This window comes from Dipodomys merriami, unplaced genomic scaffold (assembly GCF_024711535.1).
Source record: "Dipodomys merriami isolate MVZ:Mamm:240054 unplaced genomic scaffold, mDipMer1.0.p SCAF_211, whole genome shotgun sequence".
Lineage (NCBI taxonomy): Eukaryota > Metazoa > Chordata > Mammalia > Rodentia > Heteromyidae > Dipodomys > Dipodomys merriami.
Window position 1 is genome coordinate 295,484 of NW_027203505.1, and position 27,007 is coordinate 322,490.

A 27,007-nucleotide genomic window follows, 5' to 3' on the forward strand; every position below is an offset into this window, starting at 1 on the left:
CCAGGATGGTCACAGTGCAAAGGAAACAAGGTAAAACAGTTATGTAAAACCTCCTGGTTTTTTCCTCCTAAATTTGTGTTGGTTTGATTTTTTTTTTTTACCAGTGCTGGGAGTTGAACTTGGGTCCTAGGATCCCTGGATCATCTGTGGGTGTAAAAGCTGCACCCCAACCTAGAGTAATCATGGTTTAAGGCACAATAAAATGCTTCCTTGAGCAAAAAGAGCTCAGAGAAAATGTCTAGGTTCACAGTTCAAGCCTCAAGACCTGCAACTCAAAAAAGAGCCAGTAACTCCATGTGTCTGTGTATGAATGCATGTATTTCTATTGGTGAACATCCAGATTCTCTATGAAGAAAAGCACCCAGCTAGGAAATTTGCTTTGAATAGAATGATTTCATAGCACAGAGAGGGCTTTCAAAACAGTGCATGTGCCGGGGCTCCCCTCACTGTTCCCAGTGTAGCCTGAATGTTTCTGTGCACCCCAGGCTGCTGGAGGAAGTCTGCCTCATTGTTGGAACAGGCAGACAAAAAGCCTCACTCCTGTACAGCTTTGTAACAATTCATCTGGGGGCAATTGGTGAGGATGAATGTGGGTGGGCTCTGAAGTCCAGGAGAAAAAGGTCTCTTTGTACCCCAAGGTCTTTCTCTCCCCAGTGCTGTGTTTTGACAGGAAGCTTTCATTTGTGCCACCTCCCATGGCAGGCCTGGGTGATGTCTCTGAGCTCTTCAGCTCAAGCTCTACCACTTGAGCTACAGCACTCCTTCAGGCTTTCTGGTGGTTCACTGGAGATAACCATCTCAAGGAATTTCCTGCCCAGGCTGGTTTGGAATGTGATCCTCAGCTCTCTGCCTCCTGAGTAGCTAGGATGACAGGCACGAGTCAGCAGTGCTGGCTTCCACTTCAAGTTGCTAAGTGGTGAGTAGGAGATAATAGTCTCATGGGACCTTTTGTGTCCAGGATAGTTTTGAACCCAGATCCTCAGATCTCAGCTTCCTGAGTAGGCAGGATGACAGACCTCAGCTACAGATACCTAGGGTCCTTGGCTCTACATGATAGGGCACTACCCATGAGCCCAATAGGGAAGGGTCAGTGCCTAGACCCTGAGTTCAACATTCACAACCGAGAAAAATAATCCAGGAGAAAACTCATTAGAGTTCAATACATACATAATTTTGGCCCTGACATGGGGACATATTTGAGCCTCAACTTTCTCATGTGCACAATCATCTTACTTGTGGAGCTCTTACAAGGACCAGATGAAAGAATGCACCCCATGAAGGACTCAGCACAAAACACATCATGAAGGTCTCATCACATAGCTGTATCCCATAAGCTGTCATTAGAATTAGGGTGTTTTCATCAGTATCACCATTCTTTCAGAAACATGTCACAAACTGCACAAAGTTCACATCTAATGGTTTAAAGTGGTGGGGATTTTTGTGGGGGGGGGGAGTTAGCCATGGGGATTGCACTCAAAGTTGGGGCTACTGTCCTAAGATCTTTAGCTCAAGGCTAGAGCTCTAACACTTTGAGCCACAGCTCAGAGTTTCTCAGACTTCCTGCCAGGGCTGGGTTTTAAACCCACCAGTGTCAGATCTCAGACCCCGGGTATCTTAGATGACAGGAGTGAATGAGCCAGTAGCATCTGGTTCCATGGAGCTGGGTTGCAGTGGTTTATCTCTGGCTAAGTCAGGTTAGATGGCAGCTCTCAACACCAGACTGCCAGCTTGCTCTGTGGTGAGGTATTTGCAGTCCTATCCTTATATCATTGTGCTCAGAACATTCTTTTCTTTGGTGCCAGTCTTGGGTCTTGAGTAAGTGTCTAGACACAGTCCCTAAGCTTTTATGCTCAAAGCTAGTGCTCAACTGCTTGAGCGACAGCACGACTTCTGAATTTTTCTGTGCATGTGGTAGTGAGGAATAGAAACCAGGGCTTTGTATGTACTAGGGAGCACTCTACCACTGAGCCCCAGGAGTGACAAGTGTATAAACAAATAAATGTGTAGATTGGTAGATAGATAGATAGATAGATAGATAGATAGATAGATAGATAGATAGATGTATATGTATAAAACAAGAGTGATGCCTGTATATTATGAAATTGCATATATGATATTACTACTAACTATTGGCAACTAAATTATTCCTTCCTTTTTTAAGTATCATGATTGAATACATAATAAAGTAGTAATTGAAAATTAGTTAATGTAGTATAATTGTGTATAATCTTATAATATGAAAATCATACACTAACTTCTAATTTAATTGTTGCTTTTATAACATTCCATTTGTACGGATGTATCATCAGAATGTATTTCTTTGAACCTCCCACCATTCATTAGTGGCAGTCCTGGGATTTGACCTCCAGGCCTAGGTTGCCAGTTTTGGCTATGGCTTCCCTAATAGCCCGCCAAACATCAGCAATGCAAGGTCATGCGCACTTTCTGGGCCTTGTCATTTAGACCCAGGATGGTCACAACACAAAGGAAAAAAATTAGTAAAACCTCCTCCTTGAACTTCTCAGTTTTATCCTTCTCCTTATTTTTTTTTTTTTTTGCCAGCCTCAGATTTGAACTCGGGTCCTAGGATCCCAGGGTCAGCTGTGGCAGAGGTGCCAAGACCTAAGTGCTTGGCCAAAAAAATAAAATAAATAAATAAATAAATAAATAAATAAATAAATAAATAAATAATAAGGCCCTGGCTTGGAATTTACACCATTTTTCTGGCAGGCCTGGGATTTTCACTCAGGGCCTGGGTAACTCTGTGGCATTGTCCTTGAAGATAAGAAATTCAAATCAGGTCCCAGGGCCTGAATTCAAGCCTCAGCACTGGAAAAAATAATATTCATATGTGAGATCTATTTACATACATGGGTTTACTGCGTATGACGTTTACTACCCTTATTTATTTAGTATTGTTACACATATAACACTTCATTTATTACATCATATCACCTAGATTATATTTGCATATGGATTATATATTATACTGAGACCCAGGACTTTGACACAAAAGGAAAAAAAATGTGTCAAAGTTGACTTCTTACTCCACGAATAAATATTTGGCCATGCTGGGATTTCAACTCATGGCCTACAATGCCCAATCCATAAATGGGGTCACAGTCTTAGCACACCAGCCTCCAGAAAACCGAGCTGCCAGGAAGTTCTGAAGACCTTTGATCAAGCCACAGTAGTGCCCAATATATACATTAATAGATATGTATATGTATATATGTGTGTGTGTGTATATGTATGTATATAGATATAGATATATACTGAGAGAGAGGGAATGTGATGATATTAAATTATATATATAATTATCGATTATTAGTTATTACATTATGCCACCATTTAATGAAGTATCATGGTTGAATACTTATATACACATTACTTAAAAATTAGTCAAAATCCTTCAATTAGGGGAATCATACCATGGTGCTAGAATGGAAGATATAAATCCAATAATATTTGTGTGGCATTCTAAAATAGAATCATGAATTAACTGCAAATTTAATTATTACTTTTATAATATTTCATTAGCATTCACACGAATAGGAATGAGTTTGTCAGGATCTCCCTCCATTTGTGGGTGGCAATCCTAGCAATCGAACTCCAGGGTTGTTTACATCGTATGCAAACCATTGGAATGACACGGTGAAGATTTCATATTGTCATGGTTAAAAAAGAACAAGAAAAGAAAGCTAGGTGTCAGCGGCTTCTGCCTGTAATCCTAGCTCCTCAGGAGGCTGAGATGTAGAGAATGCCAACTTGAATTCAGCCAGGGCAGGAAAGTAGGTGACACTTACTTCTAAGAGATCACAGGGAAAAAAAAAACATGAGTGGGATCGTGACTGAAGTTGCAGAGTACTGCCCTTGAGCAAAAGGAACTCAGGGACAGGGCCTAGGTTCATAGTTCAACCCCAGACCTGCCCCCTGTCCAAAAAAAGGCAGCAGTAACGCCATGTCTCTGTGTATGGATGGATGATGGGCATTCAGCAGGTTGTCCATGCTCAGCCCACCCAACTTGGGCAAGCTGGGACAAGCCCTCAGAGTTCCTAGGCTGTAGGAATGGTCGAAGGTTCTGGATCTATATTCTCTATCCTTCTGTAGTATGTGAGCCTAGAACTGTGGGGCCTGGTGGCTCTCATTCATTCATCATTGCTCATTGCCGAGTCACAGACTGGTCCCAAATCTCGGCAAAGATATGAAATAGTCAGCGATTTCTATGCCAAATGGGGTAAGCCAATAAATCCCACCCTCATAACTCCTGTTACAATTCAGCCTTGGGCTGCGAATGTGGCTTAGCGGTAGAGTGCTTACCTAGCATGCACAAAGCTCTGGGTTCGATTTCTCAGTACCACAGAAACAAAGAAAGACAAAAGTGGCACTGAGGCTAGCCTTGAGCAAAAGAAGCTCAGGAGCATGCCCAGACCCTGAGTTCAAGCCTGATGACAGGCAAAAAAAAAAAAAAAAGTGAGCCTGGTGAGACATATTCTTCTGGGACCCAAGTGGTAGAGTGCTAGCCTTGAATGAAAAAAACTGAGGGACAGAGCCCAGGACCTGAGTTCAAGCCCTAGTACCAAGATGCACCCCCACACACAGGAAGGTGGTAATGATGAGCTGAGTCAGAACTGGGGGAAGTCCTGAGGCATAGTCATAGTAAACTCTCAAGCCAGATCATGTGGTTTCTCCCTAAGTCTTTCTTGGGCTGAGGGGTCTGGGCCAAGGCAGTAAGTTCCAGGGAACCCGCCCCTCCATCCATGCATGGGGCCACAGGACCAAGGAAAAGAACACTTCAAATGCTCCTTTGTAGTTGGCCCATGATTGCAGACCTTCATTTGCCCCCAAACACTGGTGAGGAAAGAAGGGCTCTGAGTCCTGGGACTCCAGGTTGCTGCTAGAAGTAGCAGCTAGCTGGCTGTGGATTTGTAAGCACACAAGTCTTTCATGAGCCCAACTCAATATCCCCTCCCCCGAGGTGTGCCTGACAGATTTGCACAATTGTGATCCCTGCATGAGCGGGGCATTACCTGCCGTGCCATCTTGCAGCTTTTGCCCCTCCTGGCCCAGATCTCAGCCTCCTGAATAGCTAGGAAAATGAGAGCTTGAGCTATCACTATCCTTCTTGGCAAAAGACAGAGTACCTCTCTACCAGCCTAGCACCCATCTACAGTTATCACTCCTACTCCACCCCTACTCCTCCAGGCTGCAGAGGAGTCATATCCTTCCCTGAGGTCGAAGAAATATGATCAGGTTTGAGCTTTATGCTCTCCACATAGTCAGGGGCTTCTGGGAGCTGAAGTGTACTGTAGTTCAAGTGGTAGAGCACCAATCTAATGTAAACAAGCTAAAGGATACCACCTAGGCTCTGAGTTCAAGCCCCGGTAAATTCACACACACACACACACACACACACACACACACACACACACACACACAAAGCACACACAAAAACATCCTTAGTAGGTCCCAATGTCTTATACCAGCAATCCTAGCTACGTAAGAAGCTGAGCTCTTAGGATGGCAGCTTGAAGCCAGCCCAGGCAGGAAAGTCTGTGAGACTCTTCTCTCCACTAAACTACTAAAAAAGATGAAAGGTGAGCTGTGGTTCAAGTGGTAGAGTGTTAGCTTTGAGCAATGGAAGCTCAAGGACAGTGCCTAGGCCCTGAGTTCCAGCTCTAAGATTTTTTTAAGACACCCTTTGCCCCCACTCCACCCCCAATCAGGCCATAAATCCAGATTTTGGGCACCCTGGATCTCACTTCCACTCCTGCCACTTTCACAGCACTGCCACAAGTGGTCGGTGTGGGGCCAGCACTGGATTAAGAAGTGAACTTAGCATTACAAAGAATTCTAAGAGGGGGGACACAACCTGAAGAAAGCAACCAGGAACTGGGGCCTGCCCCAAACAGGCGTTACTCAAAGTCTAACTGAGCAACCACAGGAGGAAAGGAAAGAAGAAAAACTTAGGAAAACGGAATGGCAGGGACAACAATGCATCTCTCTATACTTTCTCTTAATATAAATGGGCTGAATTCGCCAATTAAAAGAAAACGAACTGAGGACTGGATCAGAAAACAAGACCCATCCATCTGTTGCCTTCAGGAGACCCACCTCTCAGCCAAACATACAAACAAACTCAGAGTGAAGGGGTGGAAAAGGATCTACCAATCAAACGCCCCCAGTAAGAAAGCAGGTGTAGCTATCCTGATATCTGACAAAATAAACTTTTCATTAAAATCAGTACAGAAAGACAAGGATGGACACTACATATTAATAAAGGGAACAATCCAAGAGGAGGATATAACCATCATCAACTTATATGCCCCAAATATTGGTGCACCCAGATATGTAAAACAAATGCTCTCAAACTTACAGAATAAAATAGATCCCAATACGATAATACTAGGAGACTTTAACACACCACTCTCACCAAAGGACAGGTCTACCAAACAGAGGATTGGCAAAGAAGCCACCGAATGAAGAGAGGCCATACTCTAAGCGGAATTAACTGACACCTACCAAGTATTTCACCCTAAAACAACACAGTACACATTCTTCTCAGCAGCTCACAGAACTTTCTCCAAAATAGACCATATCATAGTTCATGCAAGGAACTTTAAGCAAATACAAAGGGATCGACATAATCCCCTGTATCCTATCTGACCACAGTGGAATCAAGCTAGCTCTCAATAACAAAGCATACCGCAGAAATTTCTCCAATACATGGAAATTGAACAGCACACTCCTTTACAATGCCTGGATAACAGAAGAGATCACAGAAGAAATAAAGCATTTCCTACAACTCAATGAAAATGAAAACACCTCACAAAGAAACTTGTGGGACACAGCAAAAGCAGTCCTGAGGGGCAAATTTATTGCCCTCAGTGCCCACATCAAGAGAATGGAGACCAACCAAGTAAATAATCTCATGTTGCAATTAAAACAGCTAGAAAAACAAGAAAAAATGGGACCTAAAGCTACTAGACGAAGCCAGATAACCAAATTAAAAGCAGAGATTAACCAATTAGAAAATCAGAAAACCATAACCAAAATAAACAAAACAAAAAGCTGGTTCTTTGAAAAAATAAACAAAATTGATGGCCCATTGGCTAGATTAATTTAAAAAAGAAGAGAGGAAACCCATATTAATAGGATTAGGGATGGCACGAGAAACATCACAACACGTACCCAAGATATCCAAACAATTCTAACAGACTACTTTCAAAAGCTATACTCTCTAAAGGAAGAAAATCGGGCAGAAATGGATGCATTTTTAGAGAAATACAAGTTGCCCAAACTGAGCAAAGAAGAAGTTAACCAATTAAATAAGCCAATATCCTATAATGAGATACAGGAAGCTATCAAAAGTCTTCCAACAAAAACAAGCCCAGGACCAGATGGATTCACAGCAGAATTCTATAAGACCTTTAAACAAGAACTAATACCCATACTCCTCAAGCTCTTCAGAGAAATAGAGAAGGAGGGAGCTATCCCAAACTCATTCTACGAAGCCAATATCACACTCATCCCCAAACCAGGCAAAGACCCAACCAAAAAGGAGAATTACAGGCCAATCTCCTTGATGAACACAGATGCAAAGATCCTTAACAAGATTCTAGCTAACAGAATCCAGAAACACATAAAAAAAAATAATTCACTATGACCAGGTAGGCTTCATCCCAGAGACACAGGGATGGTTTATCATACGTAAGTCAATAAATGTAATTCAACATATCAACAGAGCCAAGGTCAAGAATCACATGATTATCGCCACAGATGCAGAAAAGGCCTTTGACAAAATTCAACATACATTCATGCTAAAATCTCTGGAGAAAATAGGAATAGAAGGAACACTTCTAAAAACAATAAAAGCCATTTATGACAGACCAATAGCCAATATTATACTTAATGGGGAAAAGCTACAACCAATTCTCCTAAAATCAGGAACAAGGCAAGGATGCCCACTGTCTCCACTCCTCTTCAATATAGTCCTAGAACCCTTAGCCAGGGCAATAAGGCAAGAAAAAGACATTAAAGGGATCCGCATAGGGAAAGAAGAAGTTAAACTATCCCTTTTTGCAGGCGACATGATACTATACCTCCACGATCCCAAAAACTCCATCCCCAAACTCTTAGAAATCATAAATCACTTCGGCAAAATAGCAGGATACAAAATAAACCCACAAAAATCAGTTGCCTTCCTATACACTGATAATGTACAGGAAGAGAGGGAAATAAAGGGAGCAACCCCATTCACGATAACCTCCCAAAAAATAAAATATTTAGGAATTAACCTGACCAAAGATGTAAAAGAACTCTTTAATGAGAACTATAAAAAGTTAAAGAAAGAAATTTCAGAAGACACTAGGAAATGGAAAGACCTCCCATGCTCCTGGATAGGCCGACTTAATATAGTAAAGATGGTAATACTTCCAAAACTAATATACAAATTCAACGCAATTCCTATTAAAATCCCAATGACGTGCATCACTGAAATACAGAAAACAGTCCAAAAATTCATATGGAACAACAAAAGACCTAGAATAGCCAAAACAATTCTAGGGCATAAAGACAATATGGGAGGGCTATCCATGCCGAACTTCAAACTCTACTACAGAGCTATAATAACAAAGATAGCATGGTACTGGCACAAAAACAGACCCGAAGACCAATGGAACAGAATAGAAGATCCAGAAATAAATCCACAGGCCTACAGCCAGCTGATATTTGACAAAGGAGCCAAAGACATACAATGGAAGAAACACAGCCTCTTCAACCGCTGGTGCTGGGAAAACTGGGCAGCCACATGCAGAAAACTAAAAGTGGACCCCAGCCTATCACCATGCACCAACATCAACTCAAAATGGATTAAAGACCTTAACATTAAACCTGAATCTCTGAAACTACTGCAGGACAGAGTAGGAGGGACACTTGAACTAATAGGCACAGGAAGGAACTTCCTGAACAGAGTCCCAGGGTCACAACAAGTTGGAGAGAGACTCGACAAATGGGACTACCTTAAAATAAAAAGCTTCTGCACAGATAAAGCTATCGCAACCAAGCTAGAAAGACAACCAACTAATTGGGAAAAATATTTACCAGCAACATATCAGACAAGGGGTTAACATCCTGTATATAAAGGGAACTCAAGAAACGAATCCCTCCCAAACCTAACAAACCAATTACTAAATGGGCAAGGGAACTAAAGAGGGACTTCTCAAATGAAGAAATAAAAATGGCAAAGAAACACATGAGGAAATGTTCATCATCCCTGGTGGTGAAGGAAATGCAAATAAAGACAACCCTGAGATACCACCTTACCCCAGTCAGAATGTCCCACATCCACAAATCAGCCAACGACAAATGCTGGAGGGGATGTGGAGAATGAGGAACGCTATTACACTGCTGGTGGGAATGTACACTCATACAACCACTTTGGAAAGCAGTCTGGAGGGTCCTTAGAAAGCTAAAGATTGACCTCCCTTATGACCCAGTCATACCACTTCTAGGCATCTACCCTGAACAACAGGAACCAATATACAAGGACACGTGCACCTCCATGTTTATTGCAGCACTGTTCGCAATAGCTAGGATATGGAAACAACCTAGATGCCCCACCACAGATGAATGGATCCAAAAATTGTGGTATCTATACACAATGGAATATTATGCAGCCATTGGAAATGACAAAATAATGGCATTTGCCGGGAAATAGATGGAGCTAGAAGGAATCATGTTGAGCGAGGTAAGCCAAGAACGAAGAGACAAACAGTACATGGTCTTCCTGATAAGTGGATGCTAAATCCAAAATGTTAGGTGATATGACAAAACTAACAGGACTTAAGAAACAAATAACTCCCACTCAACTGGTTGAACCCCAACCAAATATCCCCATGCTGCTGATCACATATATGGTATATAACATGTGAGCACCGTTATATATTACACACTGTGATAGACAATTTGCTCCAGGAAAGTTAGAATGAACTTGTGACTTTAAATGAGCATCATTATTCCACAATACTGTGAATTTCCGGAAATTATGTCATCACTTAATCACAATCCAAAAAAAAAAAAAAAAAAGAACCTCGGGGAAGGGAGGGAGGGAAGGGATGGTAGGGGGAAAATAATAGAGGGGGTAACAATGTTCAAGAGGAAGTGTACTCATTACCTCACTCATGTAACTGTAACCCTCTGTATAGTATCTTTACAATAAAAAAATTAAAAAAAAAAAGGAGTGAACGTACAACAAGGGGGGCATAGCCAGGTCAAGGCTAATGACCCAGAACATTGAGGTATTGGCCATACTAGTCTCTCATGCCCCAGTTCCCTGGACCTAGAATCTAAATGTGTGCATCTGTATTCTGGGCATCTAGAATTCTCTAGAAGGACTTGAGCAGCCAAGCTGTGGGGAGGGGGGGGGGGAATAGACTTTCCTGTGACAAGGTATGTTGACATTTCCTAGACACTGACGGATACTTCCAAGCCACCTTGGCCTCACCTCACATGTAGCCCCGGATCCTCCTTGCTTGGATGGCCTTCAGTCAGCTATCAAGCTCGAGTTGGCCAGAGCCACTGGAAAACTTCCATCCCCCACTCTACTGCCAGCGTGCAGGGAGGGACGTGCAGCCAGAGACCCAGCTGAGGAAAAGGCAAGACATCGCATGACTGAGGCCTCCCAGAGGCAGGAGAGACCCTATGCTAGCTGGCCATGCTGATCCAGAATCCAGAATCCCCTGGAGGTGCCCAAAGATTTGGACAGGCCGGACTTGGGCCCCAAAGAAAAACTGGAATGCAGGCCTCTGGCAATTTAGGACTCATTGTAGACCCTGATAGGGGGCTAAAGGGCAAGGTCAGTGTGGAGGAGGGGCACCATTCAAGGTCAGAAAGAGGCAGACAGGCACCCAGGAAGGAGACAGAGAGAGACGAAGGAAAAATACACACACAAACACACACACAGCCCAAGGCCTCAGCAGTCCCTGAGCACCCTGAACATCCCACACCCAAGAAGATGGCACTACCATCCTCAGACCAAGTGTAGACAAAACTCAGGACATCTCACACATCTGGAATGGCTCATAACACATCTTGGTATTTCCTAAATGTACATACCACTATGCAGAAAACTCAGCTACATTATTTTTGGTTGTCAGTCATGGGGTTTGAACTCTGGGCCTGCACGCAGTCCCTTAGCTCTTGAGCTGCAGGTGGGCGCTCTACCACTGAAGCCACAGTACCACTTCTGGCTTTCTAGTGGTTCACTGGAGATAAAGCCAAACACATTTTCCTGCCCAAGCTGGCTTTGAACCATGATCCTCAGATCTCAGCCTCCTGAGTAGCTGGGATGACAGTTGTGAGCCACGGGCAACGACCGGCTTCAGCCACCTTCTAATACCAAGAGAAAACCCAACTCATCAAGACATAAACCACATGTAACCCTACACTTCAGACTTTGTCACCAGCATCCAAAACCATGAATGGAGAGCATATAATTGACACTGCCATCCCACGCCTGCTCCCATTCACCCACTCCCTGCCTGCCACAGGCCACAACCTCTGGAGTTCTTGGTAAGGCACCACCCACCCTGTTACAGCTTCATACTGGAGCAAACCCAGGGAGGCCAGCATCTGGTCTCCCAACCATAGCAACCCCACTGCTTCAACATCTCTTGCAAGCAAGGAATGGATGCCTTTCTTTCTTTCCTGTTTTTTTTTTTTTGTTTTCTTTTATTTTTCTTCTTTCTTGGTTGAGGGGCTTGAACTCAGGGCTTGGATACTGTCCCTGAGGTCGATTTTTCTTCAAGGCCAGTACTCTACCACTTGAGCCACAGTGCCACTTCCAGTTGGATTGGAGATGAGCCTCTCATGGTACTTTCTTGCCTGGGTTGGGAAATGAGATCCTCTGGATCTCAGCCTCCCGAGTGGCCAGGATGACAGGTGTGGGAGAAGAGGGGTGAGCGACTGGCTTAAGGTGTCTAGCCCTTCAGAATTTCCACCTACTCCTCCTAGAAGCTACCACCTAGACACCCCTCTACCTCCCTCAGGGACAGCAAAGGAAGGCTCAGAATCTGGGTGGGGCCATGGGGATTAAAGGGCCCCCTCACATCACTAGCCCTCTCTAAGCTCCCATCTGCCTCCTCCTGATTGCCTGGTCTTCCAGGGCAGATCAGACCCACAAGGAGTTCTGGGGCCTGCCCTATATCCTCCTGCCCCAACCAACCGATACCTGAGGATTTCTAGGGCCACCTGCTCCATGTCCCGGTGGAAGACCTTGGGAGGGTTGCTGATAACCGGGCCCAGGGGTGCCCAGGGCAAAAGGAGTATCCATCTCCCCTCTGTCGAAGGAGACACAAAGCACAGATGGATCTACTGAGAGCTTCAGGGCATAGCCATCCACCTGTCACCAAGGTCCCTGAGAGAACTGTTTTATGGTGACAGCCCTGGGGCCTGACATTGGGGCCCAGCGATGTCCCCGACTTTCTTTGTCTCAAGGGGAGTGCTCTTTCACCTGAGCCGTGGTGCCACTTCCAGCTTTTTCTGTGTATGCAGGACCTTGGAATCCAACCTGTGCTTTCCTGCGTGCTAGGTGAGCCCTCTACTTCTAAGATACAATCCCGGCCCTGGATAGCTATTCTTCTATGACCCCTCAGACTTATCTCGGGACAGTCTCACACATCTATACCAAGTCACACATCTATACCGAGTCTCTCACCAGCAGCCCTGGCTGGAAATGAGCATGCTCTGCTGTGTTGTCCATCATTTTCAGCACTTTTGCTCTCTGTGCTTCCGGGCAGATCCTCCTTGTTAAGTGAGACCCCCTTTTCAAGTGCTGCCTCCAAGAAGACCATTCTGATCACCTTGGCAGAGCTGCCAGCCTTGTCAGGCTCTGCCTTCCAGCCAGTGTGGGTAGATAGTGCACGAAGGGAAAGGCGTGGATTCCATCACTGGATTTCTGAAGGCCCTGATACACCACCCAGGGACAGGTGTTGTATCACACTCCATGAGTGGGGGCTCGTGGCCAGGGAAATCTGTGGGCCATAAAATGGGGCCATTTCTCCATGTGGGCTTGAGCTGAGGATCTGGGAGCTGTCTCTCTGAGTTTTATTGTTCAAGGCTGGTGCTCTACTACTTGAGCCACAGCTGCACTTCTAGCTTTTTGGTGGTTCCATGGAAAGTAGAGTCCCACGGGCTTTCCAGCTTATGGCTGGCTTCAAGCTGTGATCCTCAGATCTCAGCCTCCTGAGTAGCCAGGATGACAGGCATGAGCCTGAGCCTCAGGTGATGGGCACCAAAGGCTTTTTGTTTTGCTCCTGTTTATCTCCTGTTAAGTAGCAAGCCCAATTTAAAATAATCAGTTACAGGGGATCAAAACTCTCTCCTAGGTCAGTTAATCCAAGGAGATAAAGTGTCTTTGAAAAAGGCTAGTCTGAGTTGGCTTAGGGGTGTTTGTGTGTTCGTATGTGTTTGTATGTGTGTGTGTATATGTGTGTGTGTGTGTGTAAAAGTGTCCAGAATACCTACCCTCATCTCTGCGGTGCCTCATCCTCCTAGTAGGGAGTGCATCCAGGATCCTGACCCCAAGGAAGGGGGGGGCAGGGTACCTAAGGTCACATCCAGGGGGATGATTGAAATTCTGTCCTGCAGCCTAAGCCTGGACAGATAAAGGAGAAAAGGAGAGGTTTAGGGGAACAACAAGGGGAGCTCCTTACCTATGGCTACAAGTACCAGCAGAAGACTGTATGCATCTTTCTTCGTAGTCAGATAAAAGGTGTACACTGTTCATTTATTTTATGATTGTGTTAGTCCTAGGACTTGGATTCAAGGCCTGCGTGTTATCCCTGAGCTTCTTTTGTTCACGGCTGAGGCTCTACCACTTGAGACACAGCACATCTGGATTATGTGTGGGTTTGGAGAGGGAGGTGGTTTATGGGAGATAAGAATCTCATGGACTTTCTTGCCCGGGCTGCTCTGAGTCACAACCATCAGACCTCAGCCTCCCAAAGAGCCAGGATGATGGGTCGGAGCCATGAGCTCCTGACTGCCACCATCCATTTATAATCCCTTAGGCCCAGGGCCGGGCCACCCACACTACACCTCCTTTGTGGGAGTAGGAAGCAGACATGAGTGGGTTTGATACTTCAACAGCCTACCTATCTTTGAGCATTGTTCTGGGTCAGTCTGATGGAGGCTTTATCCTTATCCACAGCAATGACTTGGCTCTGTCACAAGAACAAATGTCCCCTGGAAGGTGTCAGGTCTGGGGTATTTCCTCTGAACCCCTCCCCCCTAACCAAAATGACACTCTCCAGCAAAGGGTAGTACACACAGAGTGTTTTTATTGTCTTATAGCCAGGGTCTTGTCAGATAAGTGGTGGTATAGGTCAGAGGCCCGGGATTGTGCTGGGCAGGGGGACAAGTTGACACCTTCTCATGCATTTTCCTTCAATGGTGTAGCAGAGGGATGTGGGGAATGACTCATGAGATAGACAATGAATAACTGTCATGGTCTAGCCGGGGCATGGAGGGGCTTACCTCATGAAGCTGGTTCAACAGGCTGAGCAAAACAACTCCTGAATCACAGCCCACCCCCAGAATGAGAGGGTCACTGTGGGTTCCAGCCACATGGGGATGCTGGGCTACCTCCTCCAGCACACATTCAACCAGTTCCTGAGAGAGAGAAAGAGAGAGGGAGAGAGAGAAAGAGAAGGAGAGGGAGAGAGAGGGGGGAGGGGAAGATAGAGGGAGAGGGAGAGAGAGAGAGAGAGAGAGAGAGAGAGAGAGAGAGAGTACCAGAATTACATTTAAGCCAGGTGCCAGTGGCTCAGGCCTATAATCCTACCTACACAGGAGGCTGAGATGTGAAGATCATGGCTCATAGCTGGCCCTGGCAGGAAGATCTGTGAGACACTTATCCACAAAGAACCAACAGAAAACCGGAAGTGATTCGGTGGCTCATGTGGTAGAGCGCTAGCCTTGATCTGAGGAGCTCAGGGACAGCATCCAGATCCAGAATTCAAACCCCACAAATGACAAGAAGTGGACTTTGCACGACAAGAAGTGGACTGAATAACACCCACTGTCCTAGGAAGCATGGCAGGTAAATCAGGCCAAGCTTCCTGTCAGCGGGAGGTCATGAGTAGTTCACCTGTCTTCACTATGACTCATTTTCCCCAGCTGCAAGACTGAATACAGTGAAGGATCCCCTTCCTCATGGGAATAGGGTAATGATGAAATACAGACATGTTTTGTTTCATATTCCCACACCTGTGGCACTATTAAAAACAGACCCCATCTGAGTCCTTTCTGGTAACTTCCTGTCATATAATCACAGAATTGTTGAGAACTGTATCTGACACCTGCTCCCTCTGTGCCTGGCACTGCTCCGAATATCCCTCCTTATTTCCTCACAACTGTCCCGTGAGGAGACTGAAGGCTGATGGTCGACATCCAACCCAGAGCTTCACCTGTGGTGAAGAATCGGCTGCCATGAACTAAGAGTTGGGACAATCCATCTAAAGTGATGACACACGCACACAAACACACCTCCACCATCCTTTTCAGGCAAAGATGTTTTACTTTTTTTCTTTTTGTTGGTTGTGGGGCTTGAACTCTGGGCCTGGGTGCTATCCCTGAGCTCTTCGGCTCAAGTCCAGCACTCTACTACTTGAGCCACAGCACCACTTCCGGTTTTCTGGTGCTTTATTGGAGACAAGAGTTGAGGGTCTTTCCTGCCCAAGCTGGATTTTACTCATGATCCTAAGATTCAGCTCCTGAGTACTTAGGATGACAGCCATGAGCCACTGGCACCCAGCCAAAGATGCTTTTCCATGCCTGTCATTCTATCCCCTCAGGAGACTGAGATCTGATGATTGCAATTGAATGCCACTCTTGGCAGCAAAGTCATTGAGAACTCTTATCTCCAATTAAACACCCAAAAACATTGCAAGTGGAGCTCTGGCTCAAATGGTAGAGTGCTAGCTTTGAGCATAAAACAAGGGATGGGACCCAGGCCCTAGTTTTAAGCTTTTTCTAGCATAGACCCACTCAAAAAAGGGAAGAAGGTGAGCACACGGGAGCTCAAAGCTCACACATAATACTCCAGACTCACAGAATAGACACCATCCTGCTCTGTGTCTCTAGATTCTATGTCCTAGGTCATGGCAGTGTTAAATGGGACTGACCATGCACCAATTCAGGACATTCAAGTACAATCTCATACTGAGAATCCCGTGACCTCATCAAGGACTCAAGAACTCTCACTGTCCTGCCTTGACACTGGGCAGTCAGGTGAGATCTAGTTATCCAACAAAAGGATATAGGAATGAATGAATTTCTCAGCCAAGGAATGCAGACTGGAGGGCTCTAGGTCCCTCTCTCTTGGGAAGGAGAAAAGGGCTGATCCATCTCAGCAATATTCCTGGGTTTGAGTATCCTCAAAGAAACAACCCTGCTCAGAGCCCAGTGCCTCTGGTTTTCTCACCAGCCTCGACCTTCAGTCGACCTTCTCTAAATCCCACATATGCCCTCTAGACTAAAGGCTGAGCCAGCAAGGAGACCCACCTCTACCTCTGAGAATGGCAGTCACGGGGCCCTAGAATCCCCTAGAAGAAGTCTGGGGGCAACACGGATCTGACTCCTGCCCTCACAGGCTGTCCTGTGCCAGTGGCCTGGATACCTCTGTCTCTGATCAAGGAATGAGCTCTGGGGGTGTCATCTTAAGATTGACCCAGCAAAAATTCCAGTCCCCAAGGATGTACTGCACAGGCATACTGCAGTGGATGACAGCAAGGTCGTCAACGGTGAACTCAGAGTGCCAGGACTTTTAATAGCCATGTGGCTGGGTCGAAAGCTCTATCACTAATGGTCTAGGTTATCAGGTGAGGTCATGGCTTCAATGGCCTGACACACCTGATCTGAGATTGTCCTCCCTCTTCATCTTCCTGCTTATCCCTTGCCACCCCCCTTTGGACACTCCCTCTCCTATCCTCCCTAGCCTTTGGACACTTTCTTCTTATCTGATCAGAAAATAAACTCAGTGAGCCAGGGGAGATTGAAACTCCATGGCCCACCCTGGGCACTAGGGTCTACCCCAGGCTGTTTCCCTCTGCAGTAAGCAACCACTCAGATCCTGGATGCCATGAAGTTGCTGAGGGAACAGTGGCTTGCTCCTACATACTGGCTTTAGGCTCTGAAAATGTCCCCACAGAGATTGTGAATGGTTGGCTCCCTTGATCCAAGAACTCCAAACCAAGGCCTGCATGATCCCTTCTTCCTTCCTTTCCTCCTTTTCTCCCTCCATCCTTAACTCCTTTCTCTTTACTCTATTCGTGTCACTCCTGGGCATTAAAATCAGAGACTGGGTATTGTCCATGAGCCATTTTACTCAAGGCCAACAGTCTATGGCTTGAGCCACTCATCCACTTCTGGCATTTTCTTTTTGGTAGTTAGTTGGAGATAAGAGTCTTATAGGATTTCCTGTATGGGCTTTAAGCCTCAATCCTCCCATCTCAGCCTCCTAAGTAGCGAGGATGACAGGAGTGAAGCAATGGTATCCAGCTCAAACCAAGATTTCTTCATGTGCTGTGGAACCAGCACTGGAACCTTTCATCCTGTATGATCCCCCTCCCCCCAGGCTTGGCACACACTATAACGGTTTGTTGGATAAATAAATGAGCATCTGTCTATGACAATACTACAGAAAAGTCCCGTCTAATTCAGGTAAGCATCCTGGGTGGGGGCAAAGCCTGATGTAGCTCTCCAACAGTTCTTCCTCCTCCCTCTTCCCACCTTCCTGGTGCCACCGCACTTAACTGTTTTGGTTCCAAGGACATGAGCCATGATGTCCTCCCTGGATTCCAGGGCCTCTGGGATGCTTATCTTCTTAAAGATCTCTGTCCAGCCACTGACCAGCTCTGTGGCACTCCATTCCCCACTCAGGTGTGAACAAGATTGCTGAGAAGTAAACACCAGGCTCAAGGGACCTCCTCTCCACTCCCTGGGGCAGACAGGATGGTCCACTATATCCGGCCCCCAAGTTTCATGTTGCAGAGAAAGGATCCTTGAGGCATCCTAGGTCTCTGAATCTCCCAGATTCCAGTGCAGGTGCTGGGAATTCTCTGCTCTCAGCTGGCTGGCTGTGGATGGTGAGGTCACAATCTCTGCTCCCCAAGACATCCTCAAATGTGGTGGTCACCCTAGAGATAGCCGGGGGATAATCAGCAGCTGCTGGAGAAAGGTAGTCAAGGCACGACGTTCGTAGCAGGAAACCATCTGGCTCGGAAACTCTGCCTGTGCTGCTTTGAAAGTCATTGTTTGGTGGCTGAAAGGTCCATCTAATTTGACCCAGAATCCCCGGCATTAGTAAAAATTGCCAGCTTCAAGAAAAAAACCTGGAAAAGCTGGCATTTCACTTGTCCCAATCAAACTTAATGAGTTCCAAAATCAGTAGTCCCCTTTTCCTTCCAGACAGCCTACAGCAGGTTACAGAAAATGGCATTCAGAGAGCCTTAGCTAACTGCCATGTCCTGATCCCAAGCAGGCTCCAGCAGGGGGAACACACTTGCCTACCATTGCCCAGCTGGAAACAGCTCAGGAGGGACACAGATTGGAGTCTGCAGGACTCCAGGGAGGACTGCCCACCAGTGCACTGCCCTGGGAGGAAATCCATGCCAACATTGGCAGCCCAACGCCCCCTGCTCTGATGCCCACGGACACCAACAATGCCTTGGGTAAGATTCCCCTCTCATCCTCGGTCGTGGTGAACCATCTGCCATGTCACACCGTTCATCACTTTCTAGACCCTCGTAGCTTCACAGCCCCTGTCCTACTCCCCCTATCTCCTTCCCTATTTATGTTTGGCAGACACATTCCCAACTTTGAATTAGCTCCAACTATACACATGAGAGCAGACTCTCTGGCTGGAAGAGTGTGGCTGTGGTCACAGTAGCCTCATGAGCCTTCTGGCTAAAGACAGAAGGGCAGGTATCCACGCTGGTCTGCGGTTCACACAGGCCTCCTAGAAGAGACCCACGTAGGCCCAGCAGTTACTTTGGGCTGCAGGAAAGGGGGAGAAAGTGGTGGGAAGGAATATCTATTGAAACCTTCTCTAAAGGAGCCATGACACTGTGAAAGAGAAAACTAAAATTGTGGCTGGGCTCATAGTGGGCATAAATGAAAAAAGAACAACAAATACACACATGCCCAAAAATAAAATGCTTTCGCTTGGGCTAGAAAGGTGACTGTGTGGTAGAGCGCTTTCCTTGCATGTACGAGGCCCTGAGTTCGATTCCTCAGCACCACGTAAGCAAAAAGAAAAAGTCGGAAGTGGTGCTGTGGGTCAAGTGGTAGAGTGCTAGCTTGAGCTCAAGACCTGAGGGACAGGGCACAGGCCCAGAGTTCAGATCCCACAACCAGAACCCCCCCCAAAAAAATGCTTTTGCTCTTTTTAGACATGCTGATTGTACAATGAGAAAGATGATCTCTCTCTCTCTGTCTCTCTCTGTCTCTGTCTCTGTCTCTGTCTCTGTCTCTGTCTCTGTCTCTGTCTCTGTCTCTGTCTCTCTCTCTCTCTCTCTCTCTCTCTCTCTCTCTCTCTCTCTCTCTCTCTGTCTCTCATACACACAGACTCAGAGCAGTGCCTCTCCTGAATTTGTTGGTTTCTCATCTAGGCAATATACCAGCTAAAGCACTGGGGTTCCCTTGTCAGAACCAGGGGCAACCACCCAAGGGGAATAATGCTCTAATAATGTAGAACTACCCTGCCTCCCCCTTTCTCCAGGGCCAGACCCTTCCCCTTGGGAACAACCAGCCTTCACTCCCCATTCACCAAAACCCTAGGCTAGGACTCTGGGTGAAGGAGTCCTGAGACATGTGGCTCCGCAGAGCCTGGACAGAAAACAAAGCAGGGGGTCATGGTGCCTCCAGAGAGGTATCTGACCTGGGGTGGGGGCGTTGTTGGGGACTTTAATGGGGTCCTAAAGGCTATAGACATGGATGGACTCCCTACTTCCAGCCTACATACTTCTGGGAGACTTGGCAGATTCTTGGGGAGGACAAGGAGACCAGATGGACTGGGAGCACTAGAAGAAGCTGGCAGAGCTGGGAAATGTGATCACCCAGTCAGAACTGTTGACAGCTGGGGTTGGGGGTACAGGCCAGTTGTATGTGTGTCAGAGGGGGTGTGTTTTTCTCCCAAATATCCACCTTCTATTTGACCCCAGTGCCCTCACCTCTCTAGTGGGCTCTTCTGGGAATGTCCTCAGGTGAAAGGGTAACTGAGCACAGAAGACAAGGGCTCACACAGCAAGGGGGGCCTATCTTCTGTATCCAACACCCCCTTCCCCAGCAAAAAGGAAAAGACCTAAGAAGGCAGATGTGGGGTGCTGCTCCCCACCTCTGACTAAAGCCCCCAGGTTCCCACCAGGGAGAGAAAGGATGCAGATGAAAGGCTGTGTGGCTCCCACTGCTCCAGGCCTGGGGCTCTGTGATGCCCTCTCCTCACCCATCCCTGCAGCTCCCCTTTTCCGGGACACTGGCCAATAGGGATGAGAGTGGGATACCTGGGTGGACACCCACCTCCAAACCCCACCCTTGGGGTGCATTTTTGGCAGAGGCATGACATACTATGGTGCATGGGGGAGGCGCAGGCAGGACTGGACTGGGAGGGGAGAGGCAAGGGTCCAGGTCCGAGAGAGTGGGGAGGAAGGGTAGATTGGGGGACGGGGTTTACAGGGGGGGTCGTGGAATACGGGAGTGCAGGTCGGCCACTCACGTGAGCTGCTGCGAGAAGCTGTAGGCTGGGACTCCGGGTACAGGCCGGGAGTCTGAGGGCCGATGGCTGGAATCAAGTCAGGGGCACAAGCAGGCCAGGGGTGCACCAGCTCGGCGGGTCCGAGCCAGCAGGGCCATGTTTGAAAAGCAGCGCGGGCTAGTGGTGGGGCTGCGCACAGACTCTGTTCCTCCTCAACTACCACCACAGCCTCAGTGGCCTCCTAACCTGTGGCTGCCGCTGCCTCAGCAGCCACTGCCTCTGCCGTGCTCCCCGCACCGGGACCCAGATTCAGGGCCACCATGGCTGGGCGTCTCCGAGGGGCTGCGTGTGGCGATGTGCCTGCCTTGTAGGCTCCGCATGCTCTGCACTCCCAGCCAGGACCCACGCTATGATTGGAGCAGCCGCCAGCCACTGAAGCAGTTTCCATTAGTGCTTGTGCTCAAGCTCGCACTTCTCCCAGCACTCTCTTGGACCCACACTCCTCTCCTGGGCCACCCCGCCCCTTTAGAGCACAGACCCCTGCCCCCTTGGGCTCCTGGCCATTGCTGCCAATAAAGTGCACTCCTGGGCCCCACCCCCTCCTCCTCTGGGCCCCGTCCCCCACCCCTGGCCACAATTGCAGCCCTGACTGGGCCCTGAGGCTTCTAGACCATGGCAATTGCAGCCTTACCTCAGCTAAGCACTAGCCCCCATCCCCAGTACCTGCTCAATGGATCCAATCTCCCCTCAGCCCCACCCCTCCATCCCCCTCCACTCCACACACCAAACAGGTGCATGGTGACACTCGTTTGTGTATTTGTGTTTGTGTTTGTGTGTGTGTGTGTGTGTTGGGGATAACCACCACTCAAGGACTCAGAACATAGCACCCTTTGGAATGACTCAACACACAGCACTCTTCCAAAATCAACACAAAGCACCCTGTGTAAATGACTCAGCACATAGCTCCCTTTGAAGGAATCAGCATGTAGTATCCTGTGTAGACTACTCAGCACACAGCACCCTTTGAAGGAGGGAGTCCATAGCCCCCAAGGTAAAGGACTCAGTGCATGGCATACTTTGAAAAACTCAGCACATAGCACTCTTTCCCAGGGACTCATCACACCCTGTGTTGAAGCACGCTGTGTAAAACACCCAGTGCACAGCATCCTTCAAAAAACTCAGCACACAGAACAATTTTGAAGGACTCAGCACATACCACACTGTGGAAGCTCTCAGCACACAGCACCATTTGAAGGACAGTACAGAGCACCCTGTGTAAAGGACTCAGCACACAGCACTCCAAAAACACCTCATCCCTCTCTTCTCAAGGGCTCAGAACATAGCAGGAGCCTTTGGGATGTATTAGCACACCACCCCTTTTGAAGCACTCAGCATGCAGTGCGTTGTGTAATGGATTCATCACACAGCACCCTTTGAAAAACCCTAGACGGCCCACTCTTCTCAGGGACTCAGCACATAACACCCTTTGGGATGACTCACCAAACAGCACCTTGAGGACTCAGCACAAAACACCCATGTGGGAAGGACCCAGCAAATAGCGCCCTGTGAAGGACTCAGCACATAGCTGTATGTCACAAGTTCAGCTGTCATCAGAATTAGGGTGCTTTCTTCAGTATCACCATTCTTCAGAAACACTGCACAAATCCTACTAGTTCACATTTAGACAGCCTATGTTTTATGGGGTAAGGTCAGCTGGGGGTCTTGAACTCAAAGCTTGAGTGCTCTGTCTCTGACCTCTTTGGTTCAATGCTAGAGCTCTACCACTTGAAGGCATAGCTCCAATTTTGTTTATTTGGAGTTATAGGTCTTATGGTGATAAGTAAGGCCAAGTTGGGGTATCCGTGAGAAAAGGCTCTTAGCTCAGCCTGGAGCTGACCTCTTCCTTCCTTGTGAACCTGGAAAGCTGGGCTTCCTGGAGCTCTCTTGGCCTAGGGTTGAACAGACCTGCTCTGGCATCAGCAATCAGGGTGAGCAAAAGTCAGCTTGGCCCTGGTCACTGCCCCAAATTGAACTCTAGGGGATAATGGCACCAGGCTGCATGTTCCGCGTGTGGCCACCAGGGGGCAAGAGAAGCCCACCATAGGGATAGTACTTGTGAGTTGTGTTTACTCTTGCTTCCCTGGGGCCCCCATTATGATTCAAAGCCACCCTGGAGAGGAAAGTCCTTGAGACTCTTACCTACAATAAACCATCAAAAAGCAAGTGGGGCTGTGGCTCAAGTGGCACAGCACTAGCCTTGAGCAAGAAAACTCAGGGATAGAGGGATAGAGCCTAGGCCCTGAGTTCTCTCTCTCTCTCTCTCTCTCTCTCTCTCTCTCTCTCTCTCTCTCTCTCTCTCTCTCTCTCTCTCTCTCTCTCTCTCTGCCTCTCTCTCTCTCTCTCTCTGTCTCTGTCTCTGTCTCTCTCTGTCTGTCTGTCTCTCTCTCTCTCTCTCTCTCTCTCTCTCTCACACACACACACACACACACACACACACACACACACACACACACACACACCACATGCATGCAAAATCAGAGATTTCAACACTACAGTCTTTGGGTATTCTCTATTTTTCCCCCACTAAGCCTGGTGGCTGCTGGCCTAGGTGTTTGTTGCATACAACATCACCTGGCATCTTCAATTTTGGGGGAACAGAATGGCTAGAAGGTCAACCTTCCCCCCTCCCAGCTCCTTGATTGGGTCATGGTCTATCCAGGCCCTTTGGGGCTCCTTTACAGACTCACCAAGATGCCTTCAAAAGGCATCACATACTGGGCACTGGTGGCTCATGCTTGTTATCCTAGCTACTCAGGAAGCTGAGATCTGAGAATGTGGCGGATGATGACTCTCTATGTGACATACTGACTCTCAAAAGCCTTGGCAGCCACCAGAAATAGGTGGCCAAGTGGCTTTCTCTCAGGCCTCCATCTGTAGGGCAACGGGAAGGTTAAACTGGAGGTAGGGTAAGGCAGAGGCTGCAGGGAGTTGGCCCAAACTCAAGGGACATCTAATGTCCCATTGGTCGCCAGGAAAGAGGCCTGGCTAATCATTGTTCAGGATTATGGCTTCCCCAGTAGCCGGCAAGCCTTCAGCAATGCAAGGTGAAGTATCCTTTGGAGCCGGATCATTCAGACCCAGATGACCACGGTGGAAAGGAAGAAAATGTAAAAATGCCATCCCGCCACTTTTTTTCTGTGCATTCCTCACCCCCACCCCCCCAACCCCCGCACAAGGCCTGAAGTTCTAGGATCTCAGGATAGGCTGTGTTTCCAGCGGCAGCACCCCAGACTATGGTGATGAAAGCTGAGGCACGGTTGCCATGACCTGAGTTCAAGACCGTGTTTGGCAAAAAAAGCAATATATATATATATATATAGCTCCCTGGCTTGTAATTCACGCCTTTTCTCCTACCTTTGAATTTGAACTTAAGGCCTGGGTAACTCTGAAGCACTGTGGATGAAGGGGAAGCTCACCATGCTTGAAGACAAGAAAGTAAGGCCTGGTCCCTAGGCTTGAATTCAAGTACCCACCCAGGAAACATTCTATTTATATACATTATAAAGGTAGGATTTGTACTTATGTATAAATGGTCAGTCCATATCCTGTTTGTTGTGGTTATTTACTGCATTTTTGTTTTATTCATTTATTTTCCATTTTTTATTTTGCAAATACTGTACAGAGGGGTTACAATTACATGGGCAAGATAATGAGTACATTTCTTATCAAGCATTGTAGCCTCCTCCTTTGTTTCCCCTTCCCATCCCTTCCCATCCTCCTCCCAGCCCCCCCACAATCCTCCCCGCTTCCCCCCTCCCCCCCCACCTCTGCTGCACCAAAGTTTTAAAGTTCATTTTCGACATAATGACTTGTACATCTCAGTTTTGCAATGGGTCCTCCTGTATCCCTATTTAAACGATTTGTTTTTCCCCTTCCCCTCCACAAATTATACCTACATCAAATACAGTGAAAGCAGGATTTATACTGTTGGGAAGGGACATACAAAGCAACAAAGAAATAATCTTATAAATGTGTTAGAAACAATCTCAAGAAAGAAAAAAAAAACACATTTGAGTACATATCTTAGGGTTCATTTCCCTATCACCACCTTATCTGTCCTTTTCTGCTTGACTCAGACATACACAGGATATTACAAATAAGGGAAACAATGGGTTCATTTCCCTATCACCACCTTATCTGAACTTTTCTGCTTGATTCAGACATACACTAGATATTAAAAATAAGGGCAACAATGGGACCTATATTTCTTTGGACCTGGCTTACTTCACTTAATATAATTTTTTCCAAGTCTTTCCATTTCCTAATAAATGAGGCAATGTCATTCTTTCTGATGGAGGCATAGAATTCTATTGTGTATATATACCACATTTTCTTGATCCATTCATCTACTGAAGGGCATCTGGGTTGGTTCCATATCTTAGCTATAGTAAATAGTGCTGCAATAAACATAGTCGTGCTGGTAGCTTTAGTGTGGTTTTGTTTGTAAACATTTGGGTAAATGCCCAAAAGTGGGATTGCTGGGTCATAGGGGAGTTCTATGTGGAGTCTTTTGAGGAACCTCCATACTACTTTCCAAAGTGGTTGAACAAGTTTACACTCCCATCAACAATGTAGTAAGGTTCCCTTCTGTCCACATCCTCTCCAGCATCTTTTGTTATTAGAGTTCTTGATTATAGCCATTCTAACTGGGGTGAGGTGGTATCTCAATGTTGTTTTGATTTGCATTTCTTTTATGGCTATGGAGGTTGAGCATTTTTTCATGTGTCTATTGGCCATGCTTCTTTCCTCTTCAGAGAAATTTATCTTCAAGTCTTTAGCCCACTTATTTATTGGGCAGTTATTTCTTTGAGGCTTTGTTGTTGGGGGATTTAATTTTTTGAATTCCAAGTATATTTTAGATATGAGATTTTTTATTGACTGTGATGATACATATTACATTTATGATATTGATGACAACCCATCACATAATATCTAGATTTGTCGATGTGTTCTCCATCATGTCTGACACCCAGGACTCTCAGAGAAAAGGAAAACAGGTATCACACTCAGCTTCATACTCCATGATCCAATTGTTTGCAGTGCTGGGATCTGAACTCAGGTACTGGCAGACCCAATTCAGACCCTGAATGGGTGTGTCAACACAGCAACCTCTAGCCAATGAAGCTGCCAGGGAATTTCCAGACCCTGAGATTGAGCTACAGGGGTGATCAAAATGGCCATACATGGGTAGACAGGTGGTAGAACACCAATAAATATATATTTGTACAGAGTGCCAGAGACATCTACCTAGGATTCAATGACATCAACTACATTCCTACTACCTCTTAGGTATTTATTATGCCACCATTGAAGGAATAGTATTCTTTTCATGCTTAATAAACCATTCATTAAGATGAATCATTGTCCAAGGATCATTATAATTTTGGACTAGACCAATACATGCAGAAACTTCTCATTCAATCATGAGTTTGCTAACATTTCATTGTTATTCCCATGCATAGGAACAAATATCTTGGAATCTCCCCCCATTGGTAGGTGTCAGGACCAAGATTCAAGCTCAGGGCCTATGTTGCCACATGGGCCTATTTCTTCCCTGATAGCCCATTAGCCTTCACCAATGCAAGGTGAAGTAGCCTTTGCAGCCGTGTAATTCAGACCCAGGATGGTCACCGTGCAAAGAAGAAAATATAAAATATAAATATAAAAAAATCTATCCTGTGACATTTTTTCTGTCATTTTTCTGTCATTTGTTCCTGCAAACTTCAGAGCCTAGGATCTCAGGTCCATGGGAGCCCGCCAGCCTAAGGTGATCGAAGCTGAGGCAGAGTTGTCATGAACTGAGTTCAAATCCCATGCTTGGCAATAATAATAATAATAATAATAATAATAACAACAACAACAACACACCCTGGCTCAGAATTCTCACCATTTTTCTGCCACCTCTGAGATTCTAACTCAAGTCTGGGTAACATTGTTGCACTGTGGGGCAAGGTGAAGCTCACCATCCTTGAAGACTACAAGGTCAGGCCTAGTCCTAGGGCCTGAACTAAAGCCCCAGCACTGTCAAAAATCCTATGCTCACCTGCTTTACACATAAGATTTCTCTTTACATAGAGATGTGGAATGCATCATGCATTCAGTGTAGTTATTATTTTTATTGTGTGTCTTAGTCATGGATGCCCATTTTGTATTTTATTACATATGATGACAGCTATAACTGTGCTGACATGGATG